Genomic DNA, 17108 nt, shown 5'->3' with positions numbered 1-17108 from the left:
CCATAGGGTTCTAGGTCAACGTTACCCTTTGGGAAGAAAGTACACATGATGTCTGTGAATAAATGCCCTCCAACAGAGGAAAAGGACAATGCTTTACATAGCATGTACATAATCATTTTTTCAGCATAATTAGCTTATCTATTTGTGACATGATTTAACTGTCATTGCAGGTGTTTGACATGACCCACGTTTTTTCTTTGTGCCATGAAAGACAATGGTTTTGTATTATAGTAATACTTTAGATCATCTATAATATGAGTCAGCCTTGGTAAAAAAAAAACATACAAAAATAAAAATCTCAGTTCTATTCAAGATACTAAGGAAAATACCTTACCAAAGTAAGACATTAGCAATGCCCTGTCCGTCACTTGATTTGTTTTGTGTGTGCTCATTTCCCCAAGGAAAAGAGAACTAGAAAATTGGGGAAAAAATTAAGTAGTTTTTGTAAAAATAATATACATATTAAATATCATGAAGGGTAGAAACCAAGTTAACATTTAAAATTTTGATAACTGATGTGTAAATTTAATTGAAAGCCAACTGATTGCTTTGAATTTTTACAAGGAATGATGGCAACGGTAAAACAAATACACTGAAAGTATTGAACTGACAGTGAAAGTATTTACTTTTTCACATTTAAATGCAAGTGGCTTTTTGTTCATCCATTCAAAAATTATGGATTATTATGCTATCGCTTGAATGTTTGTCTCCCCTCTAAAATCCATTTTGTAACTTAATTCTCAGTGAAATAGTGTTAAGAAGTGTTGCCTTTAGGATTTGATTAGGCCATGAGGGCTCCGCACTCATAGATGGGATTAGTGCATTACAAAGGGGCTGAAGGGAGCTAGCTAGGCCCCTTTTGCTCTTTCACGCTTTCTACCTTGTGAGGACACAGCATTCAAGATACCATTTTAGAAGCAGAAACTGAGAACTCACTTGGTGCCAAACCTGCCAACACCACCGTCTTGAATTTTTCAGCCTCCTGGACTGTGAGAAATAAGTTTCTGTTTTTATCATTTTCAGCTGTTTTGTTACAGTAGCAGAAATGAACTGAGAGTGGAGTGTTTATGTACTAGGTATAGAGCTAATTTCTGAATAAATAACAATAGATACATTCTATGACCTCATCGTCCTTCTGCCTTTTATAGTGACGCAGTGGACATTTTTTCTTGCTTTCTTATTACTCATTTTTGTTTTCCTCACTAAATATCAAAGAAAACAAGAATTTGCCATCAGATTTTCTGCTGATACAACTGTTTAAGAAGTACATATGACATTACATTTTTTCTTTCTGTATTCTGTAGATTTAACTGTAACATCTAAGGCTAACATTGAATTTATGCTAAATTTTTCTGTGTTCATTTCAGATATAATATGCCTTGTACAAATATAAATAAAAATATTATTAAAGGCGCTACTACTCAAAACATATTGGGCATAAAATACTCCATTTGAAACATTAACATAGAGTTTATGTGGAGGAATATTTTTATTCATTAGTTTAAATAGGGTAAAATAAAACAAATATTATTTGGATAAAATAGAGAAAGTTAAACGGAAAGATGAAATGATAAAGCACCCAGAAAAATTGTTCATTTTGCATATAAATTGGGCAATTAGCCCCTAACTTGCCTACATAGAAGTTCCTAGCCTTAGCTAAAGTAATTATTTAAACTTGTAAGACTTAATAGGAAAATGTGAGTAGAAGAATAAAATGCATTGTTGCACTCTATGCAACTTTACTGGAACTTAGTTTATAACATGTACGTAGATTAAATTGATTTAAATATTTTATGTACATAAACTATATTGTTGAAATTTCTAAAAGCTTAAAAATAAAATACAAGATAAACATTTACTTAAGAAAATGAGAATAAATAAGATGAATAATTTGAAAGACTTTAAGAATTAGTTTCGTTTCCAAAATATATGACGTTAGCCTACAATACTTTTAAAATCTATTATTTATGAGTATGAGTATTGATTTTTATTATTACCTAAACATGTATTATTTTTAAATATGCAAAAGATTAAAGTTTTATGATTTGACAAAAAAGCCCAGCCTTAAAGCAGATCAATCCTTTGACAGCTTAATGAATAAAGCATGCATGTAGCTGACACTAATTAATTTAATAAACATTTGTAGAACATTTATGTGTAAGAAATTTTGCTAAGGAAATGAATGTTATATTAAAATAAGAAGGCAAGTTTCTGCATACTAAGGAGTTTATGCACTTGTAAGGTATATAAAACAAAACAAATAAATAAGTCTATAACATATCACAAAATGAAGGGGAAAAATGAATATTCATATTAAGTATGCATGCTATCTTAAACATTCTTTAAGACGTCTTAAACAGAGTTTAGTATTTAATTGTAATGACGGGATAATCTTATTTGTTACAGATGATATAATTGAGGTTGAGACAAATCTACTGCCTTTAAATTTTCAAAGTCTTCCTGAATTATTTGACAGCATAATATTTTGGAAAACATAAGTGGATGTTCATACAGTGAAACAGAAACAGAATACTGTTCAAGAATTAGAAAATTAAAACAATAGAAAACATCAAATTTGTTGTAGGTCTACAATTTAAAATTTAATAAAGAGAATAATAGAAACCAATATGTAGTTAGGAAGACAGAAAAGTGGATCCTCCATATTCAGAGGTTCTGCATATGTGGATTCAAACACCCATGGAGCAAAAATCTTTAGAAAAACATTTATGAAAAAGTGAAAATGTATGGAATTTTGCCTTGTCATTACCCCCTAAAGAACACATTATAACTATGTACATAGCATTTACATTGTACTTGGCATCATAAGAAATCTAGAGATGATTTAAAGTATGTGACAGGATGTGCACAGGTATATGTAATACTACTATACATCATTTTATAGAAAGATCTTGAGCATCTGTAGATTTTCGTGTCTGAGAGGGTCCTGGAACCAGCACCCAACAAATACAGTGGATCAACTGTAATGAGTTCCTAGTAAACTGGGTTGAAGTATTATAATTTCACACAGAAGAACATAAAGCAGAATGATTAAATAATATATAGCAGTATGTGTAAGAAGTAAGGATAATTGAAAATCAGATTTATAAGAAGTCTATGACAAATATGAAATCAATGGAAAAATTAAAACTTTAGCAAGATGTATAAGCAAGGATTGGGTAGAGGTCTTCTGAAAGATAGAACTTCTAATGACAAAGTACTTTAATAGTCTAGCCTAATATTTTATTGTATTTTAAAACTTGCCCCTTGCTCATTCCAGTCAGACCACACCAGCTTTCTTATCGCTTCTTTTATCTGCCAAGAATTATGCTCTGGTGTAATTGTTTACGACCTTCAAAAACTTGTATGTTAAAATTCTCACCCCCAAGGTGATAATATTAAAAAATTGGCCATTTAATAGGTGACTAGATCATGGAAGTGGAGTCCTTATGAAAGATGCGACAGAGAGACCTGCCCCTCTTCCACCATGTAAGATTAGACTGAGGAGACAGCCATCTATATGAAGAACTGGGCCCTTACCAGACACCATATCTGTTGGCACCTTGATCTTGGACTTTCCAGCCTCCAAAACTGTGAGAAATACATGTCTGTGGTTTATAAGCTGCTCAGTCCATGATATTTTGTTACAGCAGCCCATGCTGATGAATACAGGCGACCATGTGTCTGCTTTGTCCTGGCTTTTGTCTTTGCCTCTCACATTCCACCTCAGATGCTCACATGGCTCTCCTTTCTCTTCTTCAATTCTTGCTAATCATTCCTTGTTGATTTCTTAAGATCAACACATGTAAATGTATGTCTCTTTCTTAAGCAATTCCTTTCATCTTTTACCTTTCAGTATTTGTTAGTAGAATTATCCATCTTCTAGTATACTCCAAAATTTACTTATATATTATATTTATTATTTATGCCATTTCCTCCCACAATATTCTAAACAAGTGATATGGTTTGGCTGTGTTCCCACCCAAAATCTCATCTTGAATTGCAATCAGATTTATAGTCCCCATGTGTTGGCGGAGGGACCTCTGGAAGGTGATTAGATCATGGTGTTCTCATGATAGTGAGTGAGTTTTCACAAAATGTGATGGTTTTATAAAGGACTTTTACCCCCTTTGCTCTGCACTTTTCCTTCCTGCCACCATGTGCAGAAGGACATGTTTGCTTTTTCTTCTGGTGTGATCATAAGTTTCCTGAGACCTCCCCACACCTGCAGAACTGTGAGTCAATTAAACCTCTTTAGGAAATTCAAGGAGACACAAACATTCAGACAACAGCATTCTGTTTAGTTTGGGTTTAATTTGCTTTGGGAACTGATTAGATTTTTTTTTCTTTTCTACCATAAATATATGACACTGTTACATTTATTTAATTTTTTATTTTTTAAAATTTTTAATTATAGATAGATAAGAGTTTCACATATGTATGGGGTATATATGCATACAAGTATACAGTGTGCTATTATCAAATCAGCGTAATTCTGATATTAATCACCTCAACATGTATCACTTCTTTGTGTTAATATTGTTTAGTTATCTTAATAAATTGACCCCTTTACAATCAGTGAGTATATTTTCTATTTCTGGTAATATGTTTTGTTCTGAAATACATTTTGTTTGACATTAATATAGCAACTCTAGTTTTCTATAAATTCACAGGCATCTCTGTATTTACATTTACATCATAATTTTAGTAGACAGAATTAGAGTTCTGATTTTTCATTGATGTGTTTGAATGACTTACATGTAATGTGATTATGAATAAGCTTAGTTTTAAATATATCTTCTTCCTATGTTCTCTATCTTATTCAATTATTTATTTGTTTCTGTTCAATTATTTATCTTTTTTTTACATTTGTAGATTAGCTAAATATATATTTTATCATTTCATTTTATTTCTGCTATTGATTTACTAATATGCTTTTTTAGGTGATTGCTTTAACGTTTAAAATATAAATATTTAACTCATCACAGTCCACTTTCAAATAATAGCATATCACTTGATACACTTTATAATAAATTGCCGTTTTTTTTCCATAGATGCAGATATACATCCCATAACATTTTACTTCTGTCTTAGGAATCTTTCTTACAAATTACAATGGAGGATTGCTGGCAATTAAGTTCTTTAGATTTTGTTCAGTGCTGAGACTATGGTGAGATAAGCAAATTACCTCTGGTGAAAAACTTAATGAGGCATTCTCTCTTGGGTCACACAAGGCACAAGTCTTGCACTCTCAATCTCAGATATGTAACCCTGAAACCGAGTAGCAACTTAAGTTTGTACCCTAGTTGTGTCAAATACTTTACCTTAGTTCCAAACCTATTTTTAATTTTCTAAAAATAAATGAGTCATAGTTTATTTTAGTGCTTAAAAATTTTTAATTGTTATAAAAATGTACACTAAGTTGTTTTTTCTGATTTAATTATTTATTATTGCTCCATTGCCTCTGGGCTTCCATCGTTTCTGAAGAAAAATTGTATGTTTCTTTTGATGTAGATTATTTTTTCATCTCTGATGCCTTTCAAGGATTTTCTCTTTATCACTGATTTTTAGAAATTAGATAATAGTTTATCTTGCCATTTTTGTCTTTATTTGTGGTGCTAATCACATTTTGACAATAATTTCTTCAAATTTTTGGTTTTGTTCTTCCCCACAACATACTCCCACACATACATCCACTCACTCTTCTTCTGGGACTCCATCTCTTCTTGTGTTATGGTGCTTAATATTGCCCAACACAGTATGGTCACCTTTCAAATATTTCAAATGTTTCCATGTTTTCTGTTTTGGATAGTTTATATAGTTACATTATCAAGATCACTGGTATTTTTTTCTACAATAGTTAAATTGCTGTTAATTTTACTCACACATTTTTAATCTGATGTACTTACTTTTTCTGCTTTAGAAGTCTGCTTGTTTTTATTTGTTCTATTTTTATTTTCTTATAATATATATTTTCCCATCTTATTTGAAAAAGTAAAGCGTATTTATAACACCTGAATTAACGTGTTTGAATATTAATTATTATTATGCTCATCATTTATGAGTTTTTTTCTATCTATTGATTTTTTTCCAGGTTCAAGTCATATTTTGCTACTTCTTTTTATGTCTGGGAATTATTTCTTCACTGAAAACCAGATATTGTGAATTCTATATTATAAGATTTTGTTGAATTTCTTTTGTACATTTTTGTATTTTGCTCTCGAACACAGTTAAATTACTTGGAATCAGTTTGATGCTTTTAGATTTTGCTATAAAATTTTCTTAGAGAAGATGCAGAGTTGCTTTAGGTTTAGGAATGAGTGAGTTCCAACACAAAAGCAGGATTATTCTGAAGCTTCTACCTAACAGCTGTGAATTACCCTGTCTTCTACTTTAACTGGTGGAAACAAGAATATTTGCAGAACTTTCTGATCTTTGACAATTGTTTTTCAAATCCTTTATGCTGGCATTTTACCCAAGGCTTCAGTTATTTTCTCTCATGCATTCACAGGCTAGTATTCAATAAAGGACTGAATAGTTTCCTAGGCAGGTCTGCAGAGCTTTCTCTCACCCATCTGTATTTGTTCATTTTCATGTTGATGATAAAGACATAACTGAGACTGGGCAATATACAAAAGAAAGAAGTTTAATGGACTTATAGTTTCACATGGCTCAGGAAGTCTCACAATCATGGCACATGGCAAGGAAGACCAAGTCACATTCCACATGGATGGCTGCAGGCAAAGAGAGAGCTTGTGCAGGGAAACTCCCCCTTATATAACCATAAGATCTCATAAGATTTATTTACTAGCATGATAATGGCATCAGAAAGACCTGCCCCTATGATTCAATTACCTCCCACTGGGTGCCTCCCACAACACGTGAGAATTCAAGATGAGATTTGGGTGGGGACACAGCCATACCATAAAACCATCTCTGTGCAAATTCTGTCTCTCTTCTATTTAGCTCTGCAATTCTAGTTTTATTTTCCATTCTAAGCTCCAATCTCTGATTTCTGAATATACAGAGAGAGTTATACTTTCCTTGGGTTATTCTTTCACTACGTCTTCTGGAAACTATGAGAGAAAGCTTGGCATAAGTCAGATTTTATTTTTTCTTTCATCAGAGATCAGCATCCTGAGTTTTCTCTTGTCAATGGTCGAAAAATTACTGTTGATTATATTTTGTTTACACTTAGTTTTTATTTGTGTGTTTGTTTTGCTTGTTTAGTTTATAAAGGGTTTAATTTAGTTACTCCTGTCATGGCCAAGTACAGATATCTTCAACATGTATTTTTCTGACCAATTTTTATATTAAAAGATCTTTGTAGACAGTATATGATTTAACATTACTTTTTAAATTTAGTCTTAAAATTCTAATTCTTACTTTAAATCGTATTTTTAGACTACTTATATTTAACATTGTTATCTATATTTTGGCCTTAAATCTACTATCATAAAATTTATTTTCCATAAATTTAATCTGTTCTTTATTACTGTTTTCCACTATTGATGCTTTATTTTGGCTTAAGTGTTTATGTTTGAATTTTATTTCAACTAATAGATTCTTAATCATATATTTTTGCTTATTTTGTCCTATTTGGTATTCTAAGATTTATACTATGTTCTTTAACTTTGCAATAACATTAAGGTGACTAAATGTTTGCCCTGATACCTAGAAAAAGACAAGGATGCTTGCTCTGATCAATTATTTTGAAGCTTATGCTACTGTCTTAGCAATGCAATGAGAGAAGTAACAATACATACAATTTAGAAAGAAAGACATTTTCTTCACAGATATTATTATAGTCTATGCAGGAAATAAAAAAGATATCTGCAAAAAAGCTAGTAAAATTGTGTATTTTGCCAGATCACAGAATATAAGAATAACATATAGAAATCCATTATATTTTGATAGATTTGCAATGACCATTCATAATCTGAGAATTAAGAAAAACATAGAACATAAAGGAGTGCTCAAATGATAAGAAAGAAATATTAGAAGAGCTGAGAAACTTGAATATTTCCCACGAGCAAAATTAGAAAAATTGAAACAATAAAATAAGTATAGGAAAAGATCATGGGCCACTGAATGAAGTAGGGATCCATGGGTCCACATGAGATAAATGTATTAATTCAAGAATAAATAGAAGAAGAAAACATTATTATTTTCCCACAGCATCCCAACCAATAAAAGGAAAAGGGGTGATACTGTATGCTAAAAAATTACCGTTTGACAATCTCCATGTTGTGTTTGACTGAGTTTTGATACTAAACCTAGCAGGTAAATGCTGGAGAAAATACGGGATATTTTCAGTCTCAAATTATCTCCCCACAAAACACTTAATTTTAGATTACTCAATTACATGTATCTGTATGTATATAATATATAGTCTATATACATATATATAATATAATTTTATGCCATGTTATGTCATTATAATTAAAATGAGGAATATCTTTGCAATAGAGAAACCTGGAAGACATTATCTTTCAAGTGATCAAAATTAAAGTTACCACTAATGGAAAAAAATGATCTTGTATACCACCTGAAGAAATATGAATAGAAGGGCAGAGCATCATGTTGGTGATGTTATTGCCAATAATGCATGTCTTGACATCTCACTATGAGAAAACACCAGACAAATCAAAATTGGTGGACATTCTAAAACAAAGGATCCATTGGAATAACACATTCTAAAAGCATTTAGTATGCTATGAAGGTTGAGGAAAGACTATGGAATACTTCTTATTTAAAGAAGCTAAAGAGATATAGAAACCAGGAGGAACACATTATCCTGAAGTGGACTGTTCTTTAATAAAAAGTATTAGAGTAGTTTGTGAGCTAGAATGGATCCTGTCTTGGTGATTGTTACATGGCAGCTATTTACATTGCTTTAGAAAATTAAAGATAAATTAAAGATAAGTTGGTGTTGTTTCATACAAACATTAAAGAAAATAGTTAACGTGTAACAAGCACAGAGTGCCAGCCTAATTACTGTTCCAGGGGTCCTCAGGGAGCTGTTTTCCTATTATCTTCTTGATTTTTAAAATATATTTTATTTGTTTTGTTTTATTAATGCTGTAATTGGTGAAATTAATCCTTGATTTTGTAAATTGTTACCTAGTCAGTTTCCAGTGTTGTTTTTTCTTTTCTTCTTTTTTTTTCTTTTCTTTTAGTTTTTTTTAAAGTGCTAGGAATGGTTATCTAATGATTATCTAAAGATATATATAATGGTTATCTAAAGATAATGACTGTAAAGGTTATTGCCAAGTTTAAAATGAGGAAACTGAAGCCAGTATAAGAAAATTAAATGCCAATTTATTCAGCTCCCGGGTGAGGTTCTATGGTCCCAGGGAAAGGGGGACAGAGAAGTTGCGCTGACTTCCTGGGGCAGGAGGGTTTTTATGGCTAGGAGGAATGAGCAACAGCTGGGTGCTCTGATTGGGCCCAGGGTAGCGGGATTGAGACAGAGCGGGCAGCTATTGGTTGTCAGGTTGTTGGGCGGGTTGTTAAGCGGGTTTTCCGGTGCAAGAGCTGGCCAGGGTTGCATCAGCGGGAGCCTTCCAGGGCAGCCATGCGGCAGAGCTAGGTGCCAGTGCAGACCCTGCTGCCGGGTGTAGAGTCATGTGCTGAGTGCAGAGGTGGGTGTGTCCAGCCTCCCGGCGAGGCAATCAACCTTACAATGACCAACTGAACTGAGTAGTTTTACGTCAAGTTGCAAATTATATTAAGTATCAAATATTTGGTTTTTCTTAGATGTCAGAATAGACATCTTTTCAGAAAGAAAATCATCAGTAGTTTTCTTAAAATAAAATTCTGTTGATTCAACAAAACATACTCGGTGAGGTTTTTCTTTCCAAAGCTGGATTCTCCTTGAGTTCTTGAGAATAGGTAATGCTTCTCTATAAATCTTTATGTCAACAAATCTGAACATAAAACAAATCTGAACATATCTCAGCTACAGCACGTTTCTGAAAACAGGCTCAATTTGCAGCTTGCAGTCATGCCTTCATAACCACTTTTCAATTAACCCTGCTTACTTCAGAGAATGTATAAATAGGTAATTTTGCATCACTTTTAAAGCAGCCATTTTATTTTGAAATGCAACTGATATTATATGCACAAATTCAGTAAATATAAAGCTGTTTACAAAAATTGAATGTTTTTACTTCTAAGTTATTCTTTCAATAAGAATGAAGAGATGATGACTAGTCATTTTTTTCACAGTTTAATTGATTTAGTTGAGCTTCATTGGGTGTTCTTATGTTTTAGTCATGAGTCCATTCTCTTTAACAAGCTAAAGGAAACCATATTATATGCTAAAAGTTGTCAGCTTGTGAACAATTTAATGAATATGTAGAGTTACAGCATTCTTCCTGATTGGATGTTGGGGTTCATTATGATTCTTTATTACCTTATATCTGAATACACTCACTACTTACTATGTTTATGTCTGTAGGAAACATGCTAGTGATGAAAATTCAAGTTCTTTTCCTGGTTTTCTTTCATTAATAAAATACAGAATAGAAATTATCTACTTATTCTTGTAGATCTTAATATCTTTTAAGTTGACTAATAATTCTGCTATCAAAAGCTACAAGTAGGTTCTCTGGAATTCTGTCTGTATTTCCATATATCCAATTCCTTACTATATCTTACTCATTTGATATTCTATACCTAATTCAAATAAAACCATTTCACATATACAATATGCTTTTATTTATGCTTTTCTCTAAGCCATTTGCACCTTAGTTTAAATCTGAAATGTTCCTTTAACTAACTTTCCTTACGCATATTCACAATTTCTTAGTTATTAGAATAAATTTGCATAATTTCTGAAACAACTTTCTATGTGGAATATTCCCTTCAGTTTTTTTTCCCCTTCCAAACAATTTAATGAATTACAAATAAGAAGGAGAGATTTTTCCCATAGATAAGACTGAATTTTACAAATAAACATTTAATTCCTCAAAATTACTTCTACTTCCCCTTATTCAGCATGATGATAGATTTTAGGGATACACAATAAGACAATGTATGAGGTCCTTGCTGTCATGAAAGGTACATTCTTATCATTGGCAAATTGTAGAATCTTTAGCTTTTGGTATACAAGGGCATTGGTGTTTGGTACACACTTGCCTCTTTGCCTTAAAAATTACCTCTTTCACCTTGCAAATTTCACCTGTGTGGGAATCCTTGCAGATCTCTACATTGTTCATAGTTGTTTTGCTCTGACATTTTGTACAAAGCTGAATCAGCAACAGTATAACTTAAGACAACCGCAAAAGAAGGATAGGAACATTGTATTGGACACCGACTTGTGTGGATCATTATAGCAAGGATTGTAAGAAAAGAAAAAACCTTTAGTGGAATGAACTTTAAAAGAATTTAACTGAGTAATAAATGATTCATGAATTGGGCAGCCCCTACATGATCAGAACAAACTTATAGACAATAAAAAGCAAAGTGAAGTACAGAAATCAGAAGTGAGGTACAGAAACAGCTGGATTGGTTGCAGCTTGGAGTTTGCCTTATTTGAACACTCAGCAGTATGTGACTAGTTGAAATATGGCTGCTGGGATTGGCCAAGATTCAGCGATTGTTACAGGTGCACACTGCTAAGTTAGCTTTTAGTCTTGTGTACATATTAAGCTGGGTTTCGGTTCATCCACAGATGAAATATAGAAGTATGGAGTTATTTTCAGGTCATATTTAATTTGATTTAACAGGATTTGATAGGTCATCGTATTTTACTAATATATGTTATAAACACCACATGTTCTTACTTTTTAATCAAATTTTACTTTAAATGTATCTAACCTCCTAAATTTCCACCTTTGTAAACCAATAGTACTTTTTCCATATTCTTATTATAGCACATGTCAGACTGCATAGCTATGGATACCTAGGCATCATTGTTTTCCCATATGAAACACACTATATTTGGTGAATTAATGAATGATGAATCAGCAAAGAAGCTTTCATTGAAAGTAAGTACAATTATATGCCAGTTTAAGCTCTCAGGAATCAGATACCAAGATCGAATTACACATATAAGAAGTTAACCAGAGAAAATGCCTTTGAAGAATAAAGAGAAGATAGAGCAAAAGGAGGCTGTAAGAGCCTCCATATCATCATACAAGCCTGGTATCTCGAAAGAAGAAAGAGCATGAAAGATAGTCGGAAAGGAGAAGCCTCAGAGAAGAGTGTAGATCTGAGAAATTCTCAGCCAGACTGAAAGAGCACCACATGACACTGCCCTTTAGAAAAGCCCATGTTGAACAAGAATGAGAAGCCCCATAAAATCCACCTTGCTCAGCATTGTCTGGGACTAACCTGAGGAAAGCATGGCATCTGCATGCAAACCAAAAATAAAATTCAATGCCCCTCAACCAACTAAATGGGCCTCTGGTCTTGGTCAAGGGTATTTTAAAGTAAACCTGAAACACTAATCCAGGCCGTGATGGAAATGGGTGGCTGAACTTGCCTCATTATTTACCTTCATCCTTTTGGAATTCATTCATAGCTTACCAGCATTAACATTAAAGCATAGACCTCAAGACCCACAGAACAGACTGTAGCAATAAGATATTAACATGACAGATAGCAGGCCCTGAAAGAAATCAAAGTATTTTACCCCAAAATACATTTCTTTGATATACTTTGAAACGGCCCTACAAAGGGGCCATTTTGTAGAGAATTTTCTACATTTTGTAGAGAATCCTCTTCTCTTTCCAGTTATTTTTCTTGATCCAAGACTGAATTAAATGAGTCTGGCATCTTTTTATGTCTGATAAGAAACGTTTACAATCTATTCTTTCTGAAGCCTGCTACCCTAAAGCTTCATCTGCATAAGAATCTCAGTCTCTAAAATCCCTTATCTTAACCCAGACACTCCCGTCTATTGATTCCAGGTCTTTAGATATACTCTTTTAACCAATTGCCAAATGTCAATCAGAAAATCTTCAAATTCACCTTTAACCTGGAAGCCCTCACCCACCCTACCCCCACCTGCTTTGAGTTGTCTCACCTTTCCAGAATGTACCTCCCTCACACGTATAAATTCAAGCTGTAGCACAACAACCGTGGGCACATGTTCTCAGGACCTCCTGGGCTGTGTGACAGGACAAGGTCACTCATATTTGCCTCAGAATAAATCTCTTCATATATTTTACAGAGTTCGACTCTTTTCTTCAACATGCATTAACACCGTAGTAGCTCTGAAGTGGGTGAGTTGAAGGTAGCCCACCAACAACCCACCTCATGGAAATTTCCCTTGAATACGGGAGGAGTAACTTCTTGACTGCCAAATACTATTTCAAATTCTTTCAAGCATAAGGTAAATTCATGATTTAATATGGAAGTCAATCAAGAGATAAAAGAGGACTCATCTTGCTTATATATTTTCTGGGTTTTTTTTTTTTTTTTTTTTTTTTTTTTTTTTTTTTTTTTTTTTTTTTTTTTTGTTTGTTTTACCTTTACCTTTAACATTGCTGCAAAAATGTCTGCAGAAATTTAGGGGCATCATGTTCAGATACAACTCTACCCAGAAGACCAAGAAACAGATACCAAGAAAAACATGTTTTCTTGCATTTATTTTAAAAACTTTTAAGGTAATTTGCCCTGATTTGCCTTTATACTGAATTAGGGTCATATTATTTTTGTTCTTATCATTGGCAAGGAATCTCTCTATATTTAGAGTAATCACATCAAACCTGAATCTGAAGATGAGGCAGTAAACTTTAAGAAGAACTGAAGCCTTGGAAGCCTTGGATATATTGGATATGTTCACTGTTAGAAAGAAAAGGTAAGATAATGTATTCTGGCAGCCAACCAATAGCATATGCTCCTAATGAACAACTGGTGAATCATTTAAGTTCAATGCTGGGGATTTTAGTAGTAATTGTAAGATGAACACACAATTCTCTTTTCCTGTAAATTTGGACAATATTTGCTATACTTGCCTACATTTTGGTGTAGAAATTTAGATTCTAAGCTGTGGAAAGTGTATAGTAGTGATGTAGCCTTCTTAACAGGGTCACATAGACCTATGATTGATAACTTTTAATACTCTTTTTATTCTTCTTGGTTGGCTGACATTAAAACAATCCAGAGAAAACTCCCAAGAGGTATGTATTGAGGATGGCAAAACCATGGATGGGAAAACAATGAATCTTTGAATCACCCTGCAGGAAACCACAAATAGCATTCCTATTATCTAAACAAGCAATAACTTTTATTGTTTTAAGAGTTGGAGGCTTAATTGCTCCAACATTACTATTTCTCCAGTTATTACAGGAAATGAAAACATAGTAAAATAATCAGAAAGAACAAGGTTTATTGACATCTATGAGGCATTTTCTTTCCCCTAATATTACATACCCTAAATCTTATTTCTCTACAAAAAATATTCTCCATTTCTAGCATAAAGAACTATGCCTTATCCATTTTTATATGCTTCATAGATCAAAAATTTGCTTAAATACTGTACCTTTAATGACTTATTTTTGAGTGTAAGCAACTTGGAATTCATCTTTGCATTTTTAATCTTATGCTTCTATTAAATGTATTATTAAATTCTGGTAACACTTTCCACAAAATAGTTCTCAATATTTTGGTTTTTTAAATTTTTTGCTGCATTTGCATTCTCCTGGCAGAGAATTCTCCTACCCATTTCACCTCTCTTATAGATTATTTCATAAAGATTTTATTATCTGTATTATATATATTTATAATAATAAAACTTACCTGTAGGATACTCGCATTGCTGCTTATAAATTTGGTTTGCTTCTCTAATTATGTACTACTTTGTTAAGCAGTGGTCAAACATACTACTTTAAGTATTTCCACAGTACCTTGCATAATATTATCATGCACAATTTTAGGCACATAGCAGAAAATCAATGAAACAGCTTATTGACTAAAAATTGAAAAATCATTGGTATATATGCAGGGCAGATATTGATATTTTTATTTTTGTAAGCCAAATTCTGAAATGGTGATGCATAAAAAGTGGATAATTTTTTTTCAGCAGAAACTATTAATAGTCATTGTTCAACATAATGTGAAATATATTTGAGATTGATAAATATTTTAGAACTCAAGAGTAAGAAAGCCATTAAGAGAATCCCACAATTTTCATTGTTTCTTAATGTAAAATATATTTGAGATCGATAAATATTTTAGAACTCAAGAGTAAGAAAGCCATTAAGGGAATCCCACAGTTTTCACTGTTTCTTAACCTAATGTAATTTAAGATGATGAATAGTCATCTTTTTCAGCAGAAAAACACATCACCATCCCAGTACATTAAAACAAATGCATTATTCCAATCATTCTTGTTAATGCACCATAACATATTGAATTTTTTAAAAAACTTCAGAATTTTTAAAAATAAATATTAACCATAATAACTCAATTAAAATTATCACTATGTTCTTGGAAGTTTCAAATGCTATATCTAAAAATAGGATATAGTAAGGTATATCCAGGTATAACCTAGCTGTTAAAAAAAAGACTGGAATCTGTTATTATTGGCTAATTTCAATTCAGCATTTTTTTTTTTTTTTTTACTTGTTCATTCTTTTTATTTTTACAAAGCATGGCAAAATGAGGAAACCACTGACAAGTGAATAGTTTGCACAATGGAAGACCACCTTGACCATCTCATGACTTTATACAGGAATCAGGTGGGTAAGTGTTCCTTTAAAGTGATTTTGTCGTAGAAGAGTCATCTGAAATGACTCTCGTGATGGAGGAATTCAGCATATTTTTAACTTGTCTAACCAGTCGGCAATTTCTGTCTACAGTTCTAAATCATTACTTCTCTTTATTATTTCTAGATCTTATGAAATAATGGACATGTTTTGGAGGATGGGAGAGGTAATATGTGTCAGAAGAATAAATACCACTATATCAGATATATGTATTACTATGTGTATCAGAAGAATGCATATTATTTCTCTCATCTTTCAAAACATGTTCCATTCCTTCATAATATCTAAAAATGATATAACATTAGAAAATTGGTGAAAGGTTTTCCTATTGACCTACTTATAAATGGTTTATTTATATATTCAGGGTAATTACTTGTGCTTAAAACTGTTTTCAAGACAAATTAGAACTGTGCCATTGTCCATATAAAAGAAGGTGCTTCTTTTTAATTAATTTCTATTCATAAATAATTCTAAAAATTATTTCACTGAACATTCAAGAATATAAAAAGAATACTGTAGTAAACCAGCTGGTGGGTAGGGCAATGAGGATAAACTCCGGCAAAAGAACATAAGTTAGGAAATTTGTAACATAAACTTAGGTTATACGTCTGAATTACCCTAGATAGTTAGTCTATGGAATACAAGACTGTATACAGCCTCAGCTAGAAGCACATTTATTAAGCAAACATTATGAAAGAGATGCTGAAATAATTAATCAGATAGGAATTGGGTATAATATTTCTTTGGGAATGTTCTCCAATACTTGGGAGTCAAAATAACAGGTAATCCTCACTTCCATTCTTTGTCTTCTCAATATGCATCCCTGTATCTTGCAAGGTATTTAGCAAACTAAAGTACATTTACCAGCGTCCTCACACCTTTAATGAGGCAAGGTAGCCAATTTTTGGATGATGACATGTTAACATAAGTAATGTATGCAGCATCTAAAAGAAATGTGTGTGACCTTTTACCCCTTTTACCACGGTTTAGAATTCATAGCCTGTTTTCAGCTATGTTATATATACCTCAAAAAGGTTTTATATTCAGCATTTAAGGTTTTATATTCTCCATTTAATTCCATTCCATTCTCCATTCCATTTCATTCTCCATTCCATTCAGCTATGTTATATATACCTCAAAAAGGTTTTATATTCAGCAATTTTGTTTCACATATGCTTCCACATTTACTGATCTCAAGTTTTTTCAACTTTGTAAAATTGACAGTTGAAAAGACATATGAAATGCCTTTTTGAAATTTCTAACTCAATTTATTATTTTTTTACATTTAAGTTTGCCATATTGTTTTAACAAAATGCTCTGTGTTTATTCTCATATTTTTAACATTTTAGGAATAAATTAATATTTTGGATTATTCTCCAGTATTGTATCCTG

At 32.3% G+C, this 17108-nt stretch overlaps 1 long non-coding RNA gene across 1 annotated transcript; it reads left to right on the top strand.

Annotated features, from left to right (window-relative positions):
• The first annotated feature begins 806 nt into the window (after positions 1 to 806).
• On the top strand, positions 807 to 16691 carry LOC119472570. Its single transcript, XR_005201713.1, has 3 exons — positions 807 to 818; positions 10602 to 10604; positions 15601 to 16691. It is a non-coding gene; the product is annotated as an uncharacterized LOC119472570 (long non-coding RNA).
• The last annotated feature ends 417 nt before the right edge of the window (positions 16692 to 17108 follow it).

The sequence above is a fragment of the Cebus imitator genome, unplaced genomic scaffold (genome assembly GCF_001604975.1).
Source record: "Cebus imitator isolate Cc_AM_T3 unplaced genomic scaffold, Cebus_imitator-1.0 Scaffold105, whole genome shotgun sequence".
NCBI classification, from domain to species: domain Eukaryota; kingdom Metazoa; phylum Chordata; class Mammalia; order Primates; family Cebidae; genus Cebus; species Cebus imitator.
Note: the sequence above shows the minus strand (reverse complement) of the source record. Positions and strands in the feature narration are given on the sequence as shown.